The following is a 21,762-nucleotide window of genomic DNA, read 5'->3' on the forward strand; positions in this document are numbered from 1 at the left end:
GTAAGCCATGGGAACGAAATTCTTGTCGATAGACTTGTCTTCCTTGCATCCTTAATAGCTCTCAAGTCCTCGGACATAAACATAATCTTGGGTATGGACTGGATGTTAGCTCATTATGCTAAGATTGATTGTGCCACTAGAACCGTTCAACTTACTCACCCATCGGGCAAGACAGTCAATGTCTTAACTCAAGTGGCCAAGTGCCAGCTTTACTCCCTAAATGCCAACTCCCTTCCAGACCTTGAGGATATTCCGGTAGTCCGAGACTTTCCGGATGTCTTTCTAGAAGAACTGCCAGGTGTTCCACCTGACAGGGATGTCGAGTTTGTGATAGACCTTGTTCCAGGAACCGTTCCAATTTCTAGAAGACCCTATAAGATGGCACCCTTAGAACTAGCCGAGCTTAAGAACCAACTTGATGAGTCCTTGAAAAAGGGTTTCATCCATCCTAGTTCCTCTCCTTGGGCTTGCCCCGTCCTCTTCGTCAAGAAGAAGGATGGAACGGATCGAATGGTTGTAGATTACCGACCTGTCAACTTGGTCACCATCAAGAACAAGTATCCGCTTCCCAGGGTCAACGATCTGTACGATCAGCTCGCTGGATCCTTAGTATTTTCCAAGATGGATTTGAGGTTGGGCTACCATAAAATCAAAATCAGAAATGGGGACATTCCCAAAACGGCCTTTGTTACTCGTTATGGCCAATACGAGTACACAGTTATGTCCTTTGGTCTAACCAATGCCCCAGCCACCTTCTCTCGGTTAATGAACTCGGTCTTCATGGAGTATTTGGATAAATTCGTCATAGTATACCTCGATGACATACTCATCTACTTCAAGAATGAAGAGGAACATGCCGAACATCTAAGGCTGGTATTGACGAAACTTCGAGAGCATCGCCTTTATGCCAAATTCTCCAAGTGTGAATTTTGGTTGCCAGAAGTGACCTATCTAGGCCATGTAATCTCTTGTAAGCGTATTGCTGTCAATCCCGAGCGTGTTCAAGCCGTCCTTGATTGGACTCCACCTGAGACGGTCAAGCAAGTTCAGAGCTTCCTTGGCTTAGCGAGCTATTGCTGCCGCTTCGTCGAGAATTTCTCCAAGGTTGCTAAACCTCTAACTGAACTCCTCAAGAAAGATAAAAAGTTCGAGTGGACCCCATAGTGCGATTTCAGCTTTCAGGAACTGAAGAGACGCCTGACATCTTCTCCCGTACTGGTACCACCAGATTTCTCCAAGGACTTTATTATCTATTGCGACGCCTCGCGACAAGGACTAGGTTGCATACTCATGCAAGATCGTCAGGTAATTGCCTATGCTTCACGACAATTACACCCACATGAGGAAAATTATCCCACACATGATCTAGAGCTTGTAGCTGTAGTCCATGCATTTAAAACTTGGCGACATTACCTCCTCAGTAATCGTTGCGAGATCTTCACCGATCACCAAAGTTTGAAATATATCTTCACCCAACCGGATTTGAATCTCACGCAAAGACGTTGGGTCGAGTTGATCTTGGATTACGACTTAGGAATAACTTACATCCCGGGCAAAGCCAATGTCATGGCTGATGCGCTAAGTCATAAATCTTATTGTAACAACCTAATGTTACAACAAAGTCAACCACTTCTCCACGAGGAATTTCGTAAGCTCAATCTTCACATTGTTCCTCGAGGATTCCTATCCACCCTGGTGGCGAAACCTACCCTTACGGATTAGATCATCAAGGCACAGAAGGTAGATCCGGGAATCTCCCGTATTAAGAGAAACATTAAGAAAGGAGTCACGAATTGTTTCTCCGTTGATGATCAAGGTGTCGTATAGTTTGGAAACCGCTTAGTGGTTCCCAAGGCACGAAACCTGAGGCGGCTGATCCTTAAGGAAGCTCATGAATCCCCTCTCACCATTCATCCCGGTAGTACTAAAATGTATCAAGACCTACGCCAGAGGTTTTGGTGGACTAGGATGAACAGAGAAATCGCTCAATACATTGCTAATTGCGACGTTTGTCGTCGTGTTAAAGCAGAGCATCAACGGCCTGCTGGCACCCTTCAACCTTTGGCTATTCCTGAGTGGAAATGGGATAAAATCAGTATGGATTTCATCACTGGGTTTCCCAGGACCAAGAGAGCGAATAATGCCATCTTCGTCGTGATCGACCGTCTTTCCAAAGTAGCCCATTTCCTACCTGTTCGTGAGAGTATCACCACTAGCCAGCTAGCTGACTTATACATCTCCTGAATAGTGTCTCTTCATGGTGTCCCATTGGAAATTAACTCAGACCGTAGGAGTCTCTTCACCTCTCGATTTTTGGAAAGTTTGCAAAATGCTATGGGAACTCATCTCTCTTTTAGCACCGCCTTCCATCCTCAATCAAGTGGTCAAGTAGAGCGAGTCAATCAAATTCTGGAAGATATGCTCCGAGCTTCTGTCATCTCATTCGGAATGGGTTGGGAGAAATTCCTTCCATTCGCGGAGTTTGCTTATAACAATAGTTATCAAGCTAGCTTGGGCAAAGCTCCTTTCGAAGTTCTCTATGGACGAAAATGTCGAACACCTCTTAACTGGTCAGAAACCGGGGAAAGACAACTCTTTGGCCCGGATATGATTCACGAAGCAGAAGAACAGGTTCGGGTTATTCGTGAGAAATTGAAAATAGCCCAATCTTGTCAAAAGAGCCAATATGATCGTAAACATAAGCTCATGACTTATGAAGTCGGCGAGAAAGCTTACCTTCGGGTTACTCCGTTAAAGGGAACCCATCGTTTCGGTATCAATGGAAAATTGGCTCCTCGTTACATTGGACCCTTTCGCATTACTTCCAAACGAGGAGAAGTTGCCTACCAATTGGAACTACCTCCGCATCTTTCCAGAGTTCATGATGTCTTCCACGTTTCTCAACTCAGGCATTGCTTTGCGGATCCTATCCATGGAGTGGACCACGAAACGCTTGATCTACAAGATAATCTTTCATATTGGGAATATCCCGTTCATATCCTTGATCAAGCCGAGCGTACCACTCGACGCCATAATATCAAGTTTCTCAAGGTTCAATGGTCACACCATTCCGAGAAAGAAGCCACTTGGGAAAGGGAGGATCGTCATCGACTCGAGTACCCCACCTTCTTCCCGGAGGATCCTAAATCTTGGGACGAGATTCTTTTGACTGGGGGTGAGTTGTCACATCCCTGTGTTAGTCATACATTAGGATTGGTTGAACATTTTCATCATGTCTAAATTCCCAGAAAACTGAAATGGGGATGACAGAACCGCCAGCATCCCACTGGAACAACTAGGGTTTACTAAAAACTTTTTCAATGAACCTGAAATGCCCTTCTAAAAAGCCCACCCTTTTTTTGGGGTTAAAACCTTTGACAAAAATGGTGCACATTTTTCTAGGACATCTTAAGGTCATTGGATTAATTCCTATAGTATTTGCATTTGGGCATTTAAATGCTATAAAATATTCTAAATGCTCAAATAATCATAAACTAAAATGTTTGTTATTGGATATATTCTAAGCAGTAGCCATGATTAATTTTATGATTTTTGGAAATGCCCTGGCATTTTTAATAAAGCCCTGAAGTTACAGAAATAATTGAATAAATAAGAAAACAGAAAAGACAGAGAGAACAGAGACTTACCTGGCGCAGCCCACCTAGCCCACCAGCTCGGCCCAGCCCACTGGCCACTGCCAGTCATCCTCCTCCTCTCGCCAGGAGGACGAGAGGCGCGTGGCCGGCGCCCGCAGCCACACGCCGGCCACCTCTTGCTTCTGCCGACGCCCGGACGCCGTCTACGAGCGCCACACAGACCCCCTGGACACCTCGACCGCTCCACTCTCCCCCTGCCTCTCTCCCTCGCTTCCTCGACGCCATGGCCGACGCAGCCGTGCCCGCGCCGTTGTGAAACCCGCAGCCACCGCCGTCCACTTGTTGCCTCGCCGTGCCAAAAAGTTCCGCCGTCGTCCACTGCTTCGCCCCGACCCATTCCCGAGCGCTCGCTCGCCCCGGAGACACTGCACCGAGTTCGTCTTCAACCTCGGTCGCCGGAGATCCCCCTCGCCGTCCCCGCCGCATCAGCTCATCCCCGACCTCGCCGACTGCCTCGACGTGACCCCCGTGAGCTCAGCTACCTCCCCACCCTCTCCGTTCCCTCTCTCGAGCCCCGTAGTGACTGCACGTAGCTCAACCGCACACGCTGCCGCGGAGCTCGTCGCCGACGAGGCTCCGGCCACCCAATGGCCGCGCCACCCTGTCCACTAGCCCTACCGCACACCAGGAGCTCAACGCACTAACCCACGCGCCTCTCCATGCCCCCTGGTGACGAGTCCGAGCTGACCCGAGCTCCGGCCGCCGCCCGACTCGACGCCGGCATCGTTTAAGGCCACCCCAGCTCCACCCACTGCCACCACTCGACGCGGCTTACTCCCCGCATCACGTAGATGGTCTCCGCCGTCCTTTTGGTCACCGGAGTGCAAAACTCGCGCTGCTCCACCGCGTCTGGCCTTGCCGGCGGCTAAACGCCGACGAGTTTGACCCTGTTTGACTCCGTGTGGGCCCAGGTTGACCTCCCCTGAGTCTCTGACACGTGGGACCGCCCAACTAATTAACTTAGATTAGCACTAATCAAAAATTAGTTACTTAATTAACTACTGACATATGGGTCCCACTGGTCAGGTTTGACCTGGACCGGCCCATTGACCCCTAACGTCACTCCAGCGCAATGCTGATGCAGTAAATCCTTTTCTGGATTTATTCTTTAATAGGAAATTCCAGAAAATAGCCAAAACTTCTAAAAATCATAGAAAATCAACCATAGCTCCAAATCAAACAATTTATATATGAAAAATGATCAGAAAAATTCAATCTATCCATCTGTAATGGTTTCATGCATGACAAAAAAGATAACCTTGATGTTTAAGCAAAATAAGATAATGCACTAATAAGGCTATACTAAATGAACTATCATTTGAATCTTTGATTCAAATGGGTTCATTCCATTCTGTTTTAGCTTGCATTAGGCCAAGACACATTCATTTTGCCATGTCATAGCATGCATCATATTGTTGCATATTGTCATGTCTTGATTATGTTCGGTGTGTCTTTCGTGGTAGGTTCTGCCTCCGAGGATAACCCCGAGTATCCGTCTAAAGGGCAGTACCCTACTACCACTACATCAGGCAAGCAACCCATTGATCATTCCGATACAAACCCATGTTCTCGCTTCTGCTCTTGTTTACTGCATTAAGACAACGCGATTCAAACTGCTGTGTGCTACGGTAGTTGAACCCTTATCCTTTGCATGACCTGTCATTGCCACAGTAACTAGATGAAACCCACTAGCATGTGTAGGAGTTGATTGAGCCATGTATGTGATTCCTACCTTGCTATGCCTGCTATGCTTAGAGTTGTGTCAGGTCTGGTTCATCTGGGTGATGGGCTAGAGTGAAATGATTATGTCGGTAATGTGAGGGATATGTTGAACATGTTTTGGTAAATGTATCGATGAGAGGCCATGTAGGAGTACATGGTGGGTTGTTTCATTGAGGCCGTCCCTAAGAACTAAGATCTCTATGTGTGATTTAAGATTCAGTTACTACCATACATTGGGCCCGAAACCAATGGACCCTCTCGCCTTCTTAATCACCCTAGTACTCTGTCCAGGAGTTGCAAATAGTTTCTGGTGTTTGTAGGTTATGTGTTGGCGGTCGTGCGTAGCGCTGACCCTAGGGGTGGGCGATGTTGCGGTAGATACACCGTGGCCGGGTATACCGGGCGCCCGTTTGGTGTCTCGGAACCCTGTACACATCGTTCGGGGCCGTATGTGGAAACCTCGGCCGGACTCCCTGTGGATGGAACCAGGATAGGCGATAAACCTGGACTAGATACTTGAGTGTTTAGGTAGGCCGTGGCCGACACCCTCATTGGGCTTCCGCTTGAAGGTTGCCGAGTACATGTCATGTAAACGGCGGTAAGTGGTGAAAGCATGTATGAAGAAGTACACCCCTGCAGGGTTAACATCATCTATTCGAATAGCCGCGTCCGCGGTAAAGGACTACTTGGTTGCCTATACAGTTCATAGACAAGTTAATGGATACTACTAAAAGACTCAAGATAAGTGTGAGTACCGAGGATGGCCCTCTCGTAGGATGACAAGGGAGGATCCCCGGTGGAGTATTATGTTGGTGAGTAGTGGACTCGTGTGCGAAAACTATTTTACTAGTGGAGTCTCGTAGGATAGCTTAGCCAAGAGTCAAAGCTGTCTTGCTGAAATAACTCCACCACCTTCTTGAGAATGAGCATGTATAGTAGGTTCTGATGTAAGACTTGCTGAGTACCTTTGTACTCATGTTTGCTTAATTACTATTTTCAGACGACAACACCGCCCCCTCCGATGGGTTCTACGTAGACCTTGATGTCGATGAGTGACTAGCCACCCAAGTGGTGATCCTGGCCATGGAGGGCCCTTTGTAGATAGACAGGCTTCAAGAAGCCTTCTTTCTTTCTAGTGTCTGTACTCAGACTATTTGCTTTCGCATGTGCTTGTATGCTTGCATGACTTGAGTGTCGGGTCATGTGACCCCTACCTGTATGAACATGTTATGTATGGCTCTCTGGAGCCTTTAAATAAAGTACTTGGGTTGTAGAGTTTTGTTGTGATGCCATGTTGTATGTACTCATAGCGGGCATATTGTGTGTATGATTGAAATGCTCGGTATGAGTGGGATCCGACAATCTAGTTGTTTATCCTTGGCAGCCTCTCATATGGGGAAATGTAGTCTAGTGCTTCCTGAGCGATAGTTGTCCGCTACAGCCCGGTTCACCGGAGTCCTGCTAGCCCAGCACTACTGCTCTGGACACTTGACTAGCCGGCATGTGTTTCACTTCGTTCCTATGTCTGTCCCTTCGGGGAAATGTCACGCGGTGACATCCGGAGTCCTGCCTAGCCTGCTACAGCCCGGGTTCCCCGGAGTCCTGTTAGCCCAGTGCTACAGCCCGGATTCACTCGCTGATGACCGACATGTTCGATGTGATTCATGTATGCCTGTCTCCATAGGTCTGTGCCGCTTTGGGTTCACGACTAGCCATGTCAGTCCGGGTTCTCTGTCATATGGATGCTAGCGACACTATCATATACGTGAGCCAAAAGACGCAAACGGTCCCGGGCCATGGTAAGGCGACACCCATGGGATACCGTGCATGAGGCCGCAATGTGATATGAGGTGTTACCGGCTAGATCGATGTGACTTGGAATCGGGGTCCTGACAGGCTACGTTGGATGTAAAATTCTCCAATACCTGGTAGGTTCTTCGGGGATCTCACCCGAGCTATGATCCTGTGATGGTTTCTTCTCTTTGGGTGTCCACCGCCCGTGCCTCAAGAACCGCGAGTGAACTAGGTTATTCGATAGTATTCGATTTGTATTAGCTAGCTAGTGATGTATCCGATAATATTCAAGATGATGTATTCGATATTATATAGATTATTCGATAATATTCAAGACGATGTATTCGAGATTATATATATTATTCGATAATGTTCGAGATTATATTCGATGATGCATATTACGTACTATGATTCAGTTTTTCCTTATTAATTGCATGCATGCATTCTAATTTGAATACTAAATTGTTTTATATTTCTTCTGGATTAGTTAAATAAAAGCCATGGACAATACCGGCAGAGAAGGAGAGGAGGCCTGTTCAACATCATACGCTCATCCCCTCGCCCAGATGAGTTTGAAGAAGATGACGACTCGCAATATCTGACAAATGAATAGATGAGTCCAGAACTATGATGACGAAGAAAATGTTGATGTTGAAATAACAAAGACCGGCGAGGTATATTTATATAAGAAGGCATCTAGTGATCATCAGATGATTTAATTGATTTGTATATATATTAACAAATTGATCTTTCTTCTTTCAGCCCTCCAGATCGAGCAAATCTTCTACAGGCAGCAGGACAGTGCGAGGCCCGGCCAAAAAGTTGAAGGATGGCATAAAGTACAACATCGACGCCATCAAACCTAATGGCGAACCAACAATAGTAGAAAAAGGGCCATTTGTCCCAGTTCGTAAGGGCCTTCTGTCCCGGTTTTGGAACCAAGACTAAAAGGTCGTTACTAATGCCCTTGGCCTTTAGTCCCGGTTCTTACATGAACTGGGACAGATGGGCATCCTGGTGGCCGCTGCGGCTAGCCCAGGCATGAGGCTTTGGTTTCGGTTGGTTACACCAACCGGGACCAAAAGGCATCCATGCGTCAGCAGCTGGCTGGAGCTGAGGTTTTATTTGAAAGGGGCTGGTTTAGGGGTTTTGGGGGTTAATTTAGGTCATTATTAGCTAGCTAATAGAGAGAAGTTTCCTCTCTCTTATCCGTGCTTGGTTTACCAACGCTACTGCTATGCCTAAACATGGCTTAGATTGAAGTGAAAGCAACATGTGGTGCATCGCAAAAGTAATACTAATCCTAACTTGATCAAGTTTGGATTGTACTACTTTCGACATGCACCACATGCATGTTGCCTTCACTTCAATCCAATCCATGTTCATTTCACCCGCTAATATATAATAACTCTTCATGCTCGCATCATGCATCATCATATATAATAAAAAGTCCTACTAATCATCATCATACAACTTCTACTCATTATTAATAACAAGTCATACGATCATCATCCTCATAGTCATCGAACCAACCCTACTTAATTGTTCTTAGCACATGATCATCAGTATTAGGTAGGACCTAAATACCCTCTTTAAGGTAAAATAGCATAAAACAATATAGACCCTGACTATCCATTATGGAGAATGGAGATCATCCTATCTCCAATTCTTACGCTTCGCTTCCTTTTGCTTCCAAGAACCTCCTTACGACTGTCCATGCATTTTTTCCATCCTTTGATTAGCATGTCTCCACTTCTTTGAGAAATCTGGCATGGACAGTTGAGATTCATAGGATGACCTGGATGTATTTTCAGAACACGAAGGCTGCCATTCTGATACATCAAATAAGGCACACAATCTGTCGGGATTCTCTATTGAAAAACGTAGTAATAACTTCATAGTTAGCAATGATGTACTAGTTTTAGAAGTATGCAAAAGATGCACGGATGTTGTAATAGTAAAAAATCTTACCAGGGTATGTCCATGGTAGTTACCATAGTTCAACACGTGCACTAGTGGCACGTATTGACCATAATGTTGAGGAGTTTGATTGTAGATATTGTAATTCTCAATATCAGTACAAAATCCGACCAGATGATTTTTCTCCTAATAAGTTAATTCAGAGGCATCGGTGTAGTGGGTTTTGTCTACCATCTTCCGCACATTCTTTGAAGAATGAAAATAAGCTGTCAATGGAAATAAGATGTCAACTATTTTGAAATAAACAATATAAATTAGTTAATAACTATGTTTGAGAAACTCACATAGCGGTAGAATCGGAAGCGTATCAACAAGGACCCAAATGTCCATATTGTCTTGGTCGATGTCAGGATCACCAAGATCCATGGTGATAAGCATACCCTCATGAAAACCATACATCTTGCAAAGTGCTTCCCAATTTTTGCAACCAAAATGGGTTACGCTCTCAGAATTATACATATTTACTTCAAAATCCACATCATGATAAGTCCTTAGGTGAATTTTCTTTGTTTCATAATTTTCATGGTATTCAAAATCCATCCTCTCCAAGACATAGCGTCTTGCATGGCATGGGATAAGCTACTCGAATTGTAAAAGATGAAAATTACATGTTGAAATAGTTGAAGTCACGCTTAATTATGAAAAAAACACTTGTCGTCATTGCGTACTGTTTCAACATCGAAGGTCTCCTCAAGCTTAATGCTGAAGCGCCGATCATCGTCCAGGTGAGGCCTGTCGCACAGACCTCGATCGTCGTTGCACCAGCTGCACTCCCCCGAGAGACTTTCGTCGTCTGATGACAACATTTCCTACGTTCATAATTCAAAGATTAAACTTGTACAATTAAATATATGTACTACAAAAACTAAATTAGATCATTATTATTCATCACGGGTTGACTATCGGTCTGTCGAGTCTTTTCTTGAAAACTCTCAGCTCACGTGGTGTATATATTCGACTCTCGGTGATGGTCCCTCCTCCCTTCGTCCCCGAGTGCATTACACCAAAATGTCTAGCACACGGGAACGAAGGAGAAGCGACCCCCACGACAATAGTCGGGATTCGTCGTCCTCTCATATATATATATATGGTGGAACTCTCCCTCACTGATTCCTATCTGACATTTGCGACCGTCGGTGATGGTAGCTCCTCCTTTCGTTCCCGAGTGCATTACACCAAATTGTCTAGCACACGGGAACAAAGGAGAAGCTACCCCCACGACAACAGTCGGGATTCTTCGTCCTCTCATATATGGTGGAGACTCGATAGACTTAAAGTCAACCCGAAATATGGTTTAATTATCTTACTAAAAAGGATTTGGCTGGTCTCACCTCGAGGTCGGAGGGGGTCGGTGACGGGGACGACGGCGGGGATGATGGAGGGGGGCTCCTACATTTCTATGAAAACAAAAACCCTATAAGCTATCAACTAGTCATATGCATATGCCTTGCATAATGCTCTCCAATTTTAGCACTCAAAGTAGGAGTAGTTTTCCAATTTGAGCATTCAATAAGCAAAATCAAATTGCAAAATAAAGTAGTATTCCAATTAGGATGCATTCAGTTATAAGCAAAACTACATCATCTCTTGCGTTCGTACATCATCGAATATTATCACGAATACACCTCGAATGCTATCATACATATACCATCGCTAGTACAGCTAGAACCGTAGCACCCGACGGGTATCGGCACGGGCGGTGGACACCCAAAGAGAAGGAACCATCATAGGATCATAGCTCCAGTGAGATCCCTGAAGAACCTGCCAGGTATTGTTGAACCTGCCCTCCAACGCAACCATGTAGCGACGGACGTGCTCGTCCTCCTCGCTGACATGGTGATGTACCACCTCCGCGGTGTCTGAAAGCCTCGGCACCGTCACTAGCCCACACGACCGCCACCAAACAAGGATCGTGTCAACGACGGGCTGGCTCCTCACCAACCTACGCCCCAGAAGGTAGCACCTCCCAATACCAGCCCGGCGGAGCCAAGTCCCGGACATGGCCCCTCTAATCAAGCCGGCCTCCTCCGCCGAGTCGACGACGAGGATGCGGGATAGGCATCTTCGACGTCGATGCGGGGATAATTGCTTTAACTAAAAAACAAACTAGTTCTATTAATTTTCTTGCTAAAAATAAACTACTTCTATAGTAAAATAAACTAGTTTTATTAAATCAACTAGTTCAACTACTAATTAAGCACTTACTATAAATAAAATAAAGTAGTACTTACTAAAAATAAACTACTTCTATATATAGTAAAATAAAGTTGTTTTATTAAATCATCTAGTTCAACTACTAAGCACTTACTATAAATAAAATAAAGAGGTACTTACTAAAAATAAACTACTTCTATATATAGTAAAATAAAGTAGTTTTATTAAATCAACTAGTTCAACTAAAAATAAACTAACCTTAAATGCAGTAACAGTAGAACTAATAACCTAAAATGCACTAAATCAACTAACCTTAAATGTAACTTTTGCAACACAATTTTTTCCTCTCCTCTTCTAACCATAAACATTGAACAAAAATAAAACTATATAGCCTAAAAATGCTATGAACAAAAAACTATGAACAAAAAAAACTATGAACACATACACATACATCCATCCATACATCCATCCATCCATACATACATACATACATACATACATACATACATACATACATACATACATACATACATACAAAAATCAGGGGCGACGGCGTGGCGCAGGGGGGCGGTGCTACCTCTTGAGCTTGCGTTGGATTTCCCCGAAGAGGAAAGGATGATGCAGTAGAGTAGTGTAAGTATTTCCCTCAGTTTTTGAGAACCAAGGTATCAATCCAGTAGGAGGCCACGCTCAAGTCCCTCGTACCTGCACAAAACGATAGCTACTCGCAACCAACGCGATTAGGGGTTGTCAATCCCTTCACGGTCACTTACGAGAGTGAGATCTGATAGATATAATATTTTTGGTATTTTTGGTATAGAGATGCAAAGTGAAAAGTAAAAGGCAAAGTAAAAAAGCAAAGCAAGATTAAAGTGATGGAGATCGATATGATGAGAATAGACCCGGGGGCCATAGATTTCACTAGTGGCTTTTCTCAAGAGCATAAGTATTCTACAGTGGGTGAACAAATTACTGTTGAGCAATTGATAGAATTGAGCATAGTTATGAGAATATCTAGGCATGATCATGTATATAGGCATCACGTCTGTGACAAGTAGACCGAAACGATTCTGCATCTACTACTATTACTCCACTCATCGACCGCTATCCAGCATGCATCTAGAGTATTAAGTTAAAAACAGAGTAATGCTTTAAGCAAGATGACATGATGTAGAGACATAAATTCATGCAATATGAAATAAACCCCATCTTGTTATCCTTGATGGCAATGATGCAATACGTGCCTTGCTGCCCCTTCTGTCACTGGGAAAGGACACCACAAGATGGAACCCAAAGCTAAGCACTTCTCCCATGGCAGAAACTACCAATCTAGTTTGCCAAACCAAACGGATAATTCGAAGAGACTTGCAAAGATAACCAATCATACATAAAAGAATTCAGAGAAGATTCAAATATTATTCATAGATAGACTTGATCATAAACCCACAATTCATCGGTCTCAACAAACACACCGCAAAAAGAAGAAGATTACATCGAATAGATCTCCACGAGTGTCGGTGTCAAAACTGGCGGATCTCGGGTAGTGGGTCCCGAACTGTGCGTCTAGGCCGGATGGTAACAGCAGGCAGGGAACACGATGTATTACCCAGGTTCGGGCCCTCTTGATGGAGGTAAAACCCTATGTCCTGCTTGATTAATATTGATGATATGGGTAGTACAAGAGTAGATCTACCACGAGATCAAGGAGGCTAAACCCTAGAAGCTAGCCTATGGTATGATTGTTGTATATGGAGTTGATTGCCTATGGACTACAACCCTCCGGTTTATATAGACACCGGATAGGGTTAGGGTTACACAGAGTCGGTTACAATGGTAGGAGATCTTGAATATCCGCATCACCAAGCTTGCCTTCCACGCCAAGGAAAGTCCCATCCGGACACGGGACGAAGTCTTCAATCTTGTATCTTCATAGTCCAGGAGTCCGGCTGAAGGTATAGTCCGGCTACCCGAACACCCCCTAATCTAGGACTCCCTCAGTAGCCCCTGAACCAAGCTTCAATGACGACGAGTCCGGCGTGCAAATTGTCTTCGGCATTGCAAGGCGGGTTCCTCCTCCAAGTCCTTCATAGAAGATTGTAAACACCAAGAGTAGTGTCCGGCTCTGCAAAATAAACTTCCACATATTGCCATAGAGAGAATAATATTAACACAAATCAAATCTGCTGACGTATTCCGCAGTGCGTCATCACACTACAGCCAAGTCCTTTACTCGAATTGTTTTTACTTTTCCACCTCAGCATGTTTTGTGAGGCAGTTTCCCTGGCACGTCTTGTCAAAGCAGAGATCATGTACCCCCCTTACGGGATTCTCATCAATACGGACATGGGTAACCCAATCGCGCCATTCAGCACGGCGCTTGGGAGGCAAGCGAGTTTTACTAGGCTGGTGGGGACGCACAACCGCATCCGCCCATATAAGGGGATAAGGATCCACCTTTTTACCCACGCCTTCTTCCTCCTTTGCCTATCCGTCTCCTGCGCACTCGAGCTCCAGCGCCCAAGCCCGCACTTCCCACCTCAACCTTCTCCAGCAATGTCCGGAATGGGCGTCAAGTGGATGGTCTCCTCCGTCACGGAGGGCAAAGTCAAGAAACTAAGGAAGGCCGGATACCTATTCAAGGACATCGCGCACCGGCTTCCCGAAGAGGGGCAGCTTCTCCCCACCCCAAGGCCCCATGAGAGGGTAGTATTTCTCCCCCACTTCCTCCACGGACTGGGTTTTCCACTCCACCCATTTGTCCGGGGGCTCATGTTCTGTTACGGTCTGGACTTCCACGATCTGGCCCCGAACTTCATCCTCAACATCTCGGCGTTTATTGTCGTGTGCAAGGCTTTCCTCCGCGTCCGCCCTCATTTCGGCCTCTGGCTCAAGACCTTCAACGCCAATCCCAAGGTGGTGCGCGACAGCCAGGCGGAGTGCGGAGGCACCATGGTGGGCAAGATCGCCAACGTCCTATGGTTCGAGGGCTCTTTTGTGGAGACCCTAAAGGGGTGGCAATCCGGGTGGTTTTGCATCACCAAGCCACGCGATCCGAAATGGACCGCAGCCCCCAAGTTCCGATCCGGACCCCCCACGCGGCTTATGTCCTGGAAAGAGACGGGCCTGTCATGGGATGACGAAAAAGAGGTGACCGGATTGCAAACATGCATCCAGTCCCTGGTGAACAAGCCAATCTGGCTTCTTAATGTAATCCAGGTTATGCTCGTCCGCCGGATCCTCCCGTGCCAACAACGGGATTTAAATCTGTGGGAGTTCGACCCGGCACAGCACCAAACCCTTAGCAGGCTCTTCGACACGACGTATGAAGATGCCTGGAAAGTGCTATTCAAGGGCGCCGACGCTCCCGCATCCGCTTCCGAAGACCGCGGATACAGCTCGCAGCGTCACGCTAGCGAGGTAAGCTATCTTCACCTTTTACAGGATGTTAAGCTTTTTTCATAGTTTGACTCTATGCGGGATCTAAACTCCCTTACCTTTGACAGGCTTGGCGAGCGATATCCGGACCGATTAACTGTCCGGCTCCGCTGCCCGAAGACCCAGCCCCAGCTGTACTAGTGAAGCTGCTGGTTCCGGCGCCTTATGTGGTGTCGGAGAAGAAGGCCAAGAAGAAGAAGACCACGGGGACTCAAAAGAGTGCCCGCAACGTGGTGGTGTCGGACTCGTCATCTGACGAGTCCGAGACACCCTCCTCCCACGAAAACGAGGAGGAGGAAGAAGAAAACTCTCCCCCCCCCCAGCGGAGGGAGGAGAGAAGAGGATGGCCGCCCCAACGGGGGAGGCCGAGGGGTCTAGGAAAAGGAAGACCCCTCCGCCGGACTACGCCCCCAACGCCGAAGAGGGCAAAGAGGAGTGGCCAAACAGGGCCAAGCGTCCGGCGAAATTGTAAGTTCGGATATCAGAATAACTCATGATGTTCCTTTGTTGCACAGCTTTCCCTAATGTCGAATGTAATTATGCAATCCGCCCCGGGCCGAATTCGACGAATCGTCGGGCGGCTCCCTAGACTCATCGGACGTGAACTCAGTTCCGCCCGCTGTCTCCCCCCGCACTGCAGACGGCGCCGAAGTGGCGTCGCGACAAGCTCCGGGGCAGGAGGAGGTGGTCCCGGAGGAGCCACAAAGCAACCTCCCGGACTCCAGGAGTGAAGGGGATAAGGCCCCCCAGGGCTCCAAGTCCGGCTTTGTGCCGGACATCGCGCCGGAATCTTCCACAGTTCCGGACCGTGGTAGGCGAACTCCTTCCAAGAGGAGCAAGCCTTCTGAGCCGGCGGCCTCCGTCCAACTGCGGGTGCCGGACAATCTGCTGGAGGTGCTTGACGGCGCCTCCATCGATGAGGGGCACCGTACTATTATGAGTATGGTGATCCAGAAGGTTCAGTCCGCCAAGAGCGGACTGACTAAAGCTTGCGCTAGCCTTCTAACAGGCTTCGAGGTAAGTAAAAATATGTAAAAATATTACCGCATAGACAGTAGCCCCTGATGCTCTGTTTGGCGTTCGGAAAAAAACCCGAATAGAGGATCTATTAAATATCGCAGGATTCTAACAAAAAAGAGTCAATATGCGTATGCAGGCTTCGCTGCTATCCGCCTCCGCACTGACTGTGGAGGTGGGTGTCCTGAAGCAGGACCTCGAGTGGTCTGAGTGAGAGCTCGGCCTTGCCAAGCGGCGGCTCGAGGAGAGAGAAGGTAAGAAATACCTTGCAGAAAAAGTGCCTATAAAAAGGCGTGATTGCAAAAAAAATATAACAGGATTGTACTACTTATTGTAGGGGCCATGACTGAGGTGGCGACCCTTAAGCAGGCGCTGTCTGAGGCCAAAAAGAAAATGGCCGCGGAGTGCACCGAGTGAGACAGACTTGGGGCTCAGGTCGGCGAGCTGCAGCAAGAGCTTCAGGCTCTCATGAAAAAACATGAGAGTTTGGAGCTTGAGTCAAAGGCGCAAGCATCCGAGCTCGCGACGGCCCTTGAGACTGCCATGTCTGCCAAGGCCGAAGCCCAAAAGGCCCTCCAAGAGTTGGAGGAGATGAGGAAGATAGCAGCGGGTAAGGCATTCTTCATGCAAAGCAGAAATATAAAAGTAAACTACTTGTTACTTACCCGAATCCGGAGCTCTCCAGGGGCATTCGCAGATCTTCCCCGCAGCGTATCCGACGCCGCCGCATTCTACCGAGCTGAAGAGGCCAGCTCGACGGAGAAGGTGTTCTGGTCTCAATATTCTGAGGCCGGACACCCTATGCCTTTGAGCGACCAACTGAAACAGCTGGTCGAGCTCCACAAGGCGGCCGAACAGGCCATGAAGGGCTTCATAGTTCGGCTGTGGCCCGGAGAGGCCCTGCCTAGGAGCTATTTCGGGCTGGTGCGGAGGCTGGTGGAGGCCTGTCCGAGGCTCGAGGTCATCAAGCGCTCCGTCTGCATCGAAAGGTGCCCTTGCCCGTGCAAAGGTGCACTGGGGTAAGCTGGACAGTGAGAAGCTTGTGAAGGACGGGCCGCCGCCGGGGAAGGAGCATCACAAGCCCGAGAACTACTACAAGGATGTTCTTGCAGGTGCCCGCCTTGTGGCGGATGAATGTACCAAGGATGTGATTTTTGAATGAACTCTCTCGTGTTTATCCTGTGCGCTGAAAACTTGTTCATATGCGCTAAGCAATGCTTATTGAATTTAAAATATTACTTTCTGTGCGGCCGTTTATCAAAAAATTGAGAGATGGCCAGTCGTCGGCTTCTGCCCCCATTCCACTAGTGCTGGGGTGTTCGGGATAAACCTGAGCACTCTTTTTCCCATAGTTGGGTCCTTCGAGGGAGGCGCTCAGCACAACGAACCAGGCAATCGTACTATAATGCTTGAACACTCTCACTTAGCCATAGAACTCTATAATTTAAATTTTGGCGAAGCCCCTAGTTCGGAAGACCGAGTTCGGGGCGCTATCCACGCCTTGGCCGGACAAAGCTAGCTCCTCGCTCGAAGTGGCATAAGTCTTTAGGGACTCGAACAACCTCTCGAACAGCGACCGGTCTCTCGCCTCATCATGACAGTCAGTTTTAGCTTTCTCCACTGAGGTGCTTAACCCAGCTGAACCGGGGCACAATCGCAGTGGTTCTCATAGTGCTACCTTAGCCGATAGAGCGGAACATAAGGCACCAAAACATAGGAGCCGGGCAAACCCAACTATTGACCCAAATCATGATTCGGAGCCGATGCATATAGTGTTATAAGTTCGGGGTGCCACACTTGTTAAAGTGTACGGACTTCTCACGCCATTATGAGGGGTACTGAAGCCCCTGGCGTGTTTGCCGTACCATGGTGTACGGGTGCAATCATGTCATTTAATAAACATAAATGTGAAAAGAAGATAATGCAAAAAATAGACAAGAAGCTAAGCATTGTTTATAGAGAGGCTATTTATCAAAGCCGAACGATACAAATAGTGCGGTAAGCAAAAGATATTGGACTATTCAGTATGTCCTGACCAGGGGCAGGCCGCAGAGTTGTATTTAAAATAGGTATACCGCTCGTAACAGAGACCACCTGGGAGTTCCATAATGCGGCATGGCTTGTCTGCCTCCCTGGATCTTGCATCGTTTGTGCGGCAGTCAAATTGCCGAACAGGTCGTCCGAAGTACGGAGTCCTGAAAGTAAGAAAAATTAAAAAAAGGAATCCGGCAGCCCCTAGTACGTTTTAAGCCGTATTTTGGGCATGCCGTTATTGTGCCCCTTCCCCTGTGCCCATGGTATTTCAAGGGCGTAGTTATGTACGCGAGGTACTGGTTTCGCTATGTCGCGAAAGCTGGGGTTGGGGCCGCATTGCTACGCTTGCTCAGAGTGTGCCAGGCGGTCCTGCTGTAGGTTACTCCGGGCGCGCTTGGCAGTGTCTGGCTTTTTAATAGCCGGACTGGAGAATTGCCTGAGAAGGCTACTTTGTACCTCCGCTGCGAGAGCCGCCGTATGCTCCTCCGTACGGAGGGAGTGTTCGGTGTTTCCGTTGACCGTAATTACTCCTCGAGGGCCTGGCGTCTTGAGATTGAGATATGCGTAGTGCGGCACCGCATTGAACTTTGCGAATGCGGTTCGTCCGAGCAGGGCGTGATAGCCACTGCGAAACGGGACTATATCGAAGATTAACTCTTCGCTTCGGAAATTGTCCGGGGATCCGAAGACCATGTCAAGTGTTACTGAGCCTGTACAGTTGGCTTCTACACCTGGTATAACGCCTTTAAAGGTCGTTCTTGTGGGCTTAATCCTTGAGGGATCTATGTCCATTTTCCGCACTGTATCCTGATAAAGCAGGTTCAGGCTACTGCCGCCGTCCATGAGGACTCTTGTGAGATGAAATCCGTCGATGATTGGGTCGAGAACCAATGCGGCGAAGCTGCCATGACGGATGCTAGTGGGATGGCCCCTTCGATCAAAAGTGATCGGGCAGGAGGACCATGGCTTGAACTTTGGGGTGACTGGCTCCATCGCGTATACGTCCCGTAGCGCAAGCTTCCGCTCCCGCTTGGGAATGTGGGTTGCGTATATCATGTTCACCATCCACACTTGTGGGGGAAAGCCCTTCTGTCCATTGTTGTTCGGCGGCTTTGGCTCCTTGTCGTCGTTGTGCAGCCCCTTGTCTCTATTTTCGGCCCTTAACTTGCCTGCCTACTTAAACACCCAACAATCCCTGTTAGTGTGATTGGCTGGCCTTTCGGGGGTGCCATGTATCTGGCACAAGCGATCGAGTATTCGGTCCAAACTGGACGGGCCCTGAGTATTCCTTTTGAATGGCTTTTTCCGCTGACCGGATTTATAGCCTTTGAATCCGTCATTGACTACCGTGTCTTCATTGTTGTCGCTGTTAACACGGCGTTTTTGCTTATTCCGACATGTCCTGCCACTTTTGTCCTTGGTATCCGAATTACCAGGGTTCTTTGATAAGTTGTTACTGCGAGCTAGCCAGCTGTCTTATCCCACGCAAAAGCGGGTCATGAGTGTCGTGAGGGCTGCCATGGATTTCGGCTTTTCCTATCCCAGGTGCCGGGCAAGCCACTCATCGCGGATGTTATGCTTGAAGGCTACTAGGGCCTCTGCGTCCGGACAGTCGACTATCTGGTTTTTTTTGTTAGGAACCATGTCCAGAATTGTCTGGCCGATTCCTCTGGCTGCTGAATTATGTGGCTTAAGTCGTCGGCATTCGGCGGTCGTACGTAAGTGCCCTGGAAGTTGTCAAGGAATGCGGCTTCCAGGTCCTCCCAAGAACCGATTGAGTCTGCTGGCAAGCTGTTAAGCCAATGCCGGGCCGGTCCTTTAAGTTTGAGCGGGAGGTATTTGATGGCGTGTAGATCATCGCCACGTGCCATGTGGATGTGAAGGAGATAATCCTCGATCCATACCGCCGGATCTGTTGTGCCATCGTATGATTCGATGTTTACGGGTTTGAAACCCTCTGGGATTTTATGATCCATTACTTCATTCGTGAAGCATAGCGGGTGTGCGGCGCCTCTGTACTGGGCTATATCACGACGCAGCTCAGAAGAGCTATGTCTGTTGTGTTCGGCCCGGCCGGATTTGTTGTATCCGGAGTGAAGATCATTGTCACATGCCGTAGGGCGCCTGCGCGATCCGTAGGTCGATCTTGTTTGTCTTGCCTTATCCTCCAGTATGTCTCGCAGTTCGAGCGCATTTTCCCGTGCCTTAGTTGAGCAGCGTCGGGGCATGGCTTGGGTGGAGGGCCGAGAGGCCTCTCTGTTGCGGCTGCGAGGTGGCCGGTCTGCCATGTCATGCGCTGGTGATGTAGATGCTTCCTCCTCTGATCAGCATAGCGGCCTGCGCTTCGGGTAACTCTTGGAGGGGCGTTCGAGTTCATACTCTTCGGCCGCAAGGACTTCAGTCCATCTGTCAGCTAGCAAATCTTGGGCAGCTCTAAGCCGTTGCTGCTTTTTCTTGAGGCTGCTTGCCATGGCTAAAAGCCTGCGTTTAAAACACTCTTGTTCGGCGGGGTCTGATGGTATGACGAATTCGTCGTCATCGAGGCTTGACTCATCTTCGGAGGGAGGCGTATAGTTATCATCCTCGACCTCTCGGTCTGCCGCCCTCTCATGAGGGCTGGCTTTTCCATCTTCCTGTGCCGAATCTTGCTGAGGTGGGTGTTCTTTGGCGCTATCCAGGGTAGTATTATCTCCCGTGCCAGAATCAACGTTTTTGCTTTGGCGGGATTTAGAGCGGCACCGCTGACGCCGGCGCTTTGGCTGTTTCTTGGGGGCGTCATCCCCCACTGTTCCATCGCCATCTCCATCTTTTGGAGTATCCACCATATATATGTCATATGACGAGGTGGCCTTCCAGTGCCCTACAGGTGCTGGTTCCTGTTCGTCTCCTACATCGTCGTCCATGCCCTCGATGTCTTCGGAGCTGAAGTCAAGCATGTCGGTTAGATTGTCGACATTGGCTACAAAGTGGGTGGTGGGTGGGCTTTGAATTTCCTCATCGTCCGTATCCCACCCTCGCTGATCGTAGTCCGGCCAGGGCTCTCCTGATAAAGAGATAGACTTAAGAGAATTCAGGATGTCGCCAAAAGGCGAATGCTGAAAAAAGTCTGCAGTTGTGAACTCCATTATCGGCACCCAATCGGATTCGATTGGCAAGGGCACGGGGGGTTCGGAGTCCGGGGAGGAGTCCGGATCCTCGGAGTCACGGGTCGTGTAGAGTGCGGGGCTAGCGTTCGGCTCGATCGCTTTCGGGATCGCAGCCCCCGAGGTGACGTCCAACCGCTCATCCTCCATTGGCGCAATAGGCTCTGACTTAGGGTCAGAACCGATGCGTGTGCGGCCTCCAGGACACTGTACGGGGGCAGAGCTAGATCATGCCCCTTGAGATAGTGCGGCGCACTTGGCCGTGGCTCGAGTCCGTCGAAGATCAAGTCTCCGCGGACGTCAGCCGTGTAGTTTAAGCTTCCAAACCTGACTTGATGGCCAGGGGCGTAGCTTTCGATCTGCTCCAGGTGGCCGAGTGAATTGGCCCGGAGAGCGAAGCCGCCGAAGACGAAGATCTGTCCAGGGAGCAAAGTCTCACCCTGGACCACATCGTTGTTGATGGGTTATTTATTCCCTAACAGAACAAAAACACAAAAAACTAAAAATAAAATTGGGTTGCCTCCCAACAAGCGCTATAGTTTAACGCTCCTAGCTAGGCATAAAAGCGAAGATAGATCTAGGTATTGCAATCTTTGGTAGGAAATTCTTCAATGAGGCATCTATCTTTCTTAGAAATTTCTTCCTTTATAGTAATTATCAAACTTTTAGGCACAAGATCAAAAACTTCATTCGTAGCATAAGGTTCCTTAATGATAGCAAAAATATCGGGATGAATGCTTATAGATTTTAGATCCGCAGTTTCCTTACTAGATGATTCACCCTTATTCTTAGGAACATACATAAGCTTGGTAATTTTAGTGGGAGGA

This window comes from Triticum dicoccoides, chromosome 5A (assembly GCF_002162155.2).
Source record: "Triticum dicoccoides isolate Atlit2015 ecotype Zavitan chromosome 5A, WEW_v2.0, whole genome shotgun sequence".
Classification (NCBI taxonomy): domain Eukaryota; kingdom Viridiplantae; phylum Streptophyta; class Magnoliopsida; order Poales; family Poaceae; genus Triticum; species Triticum dicoccoides.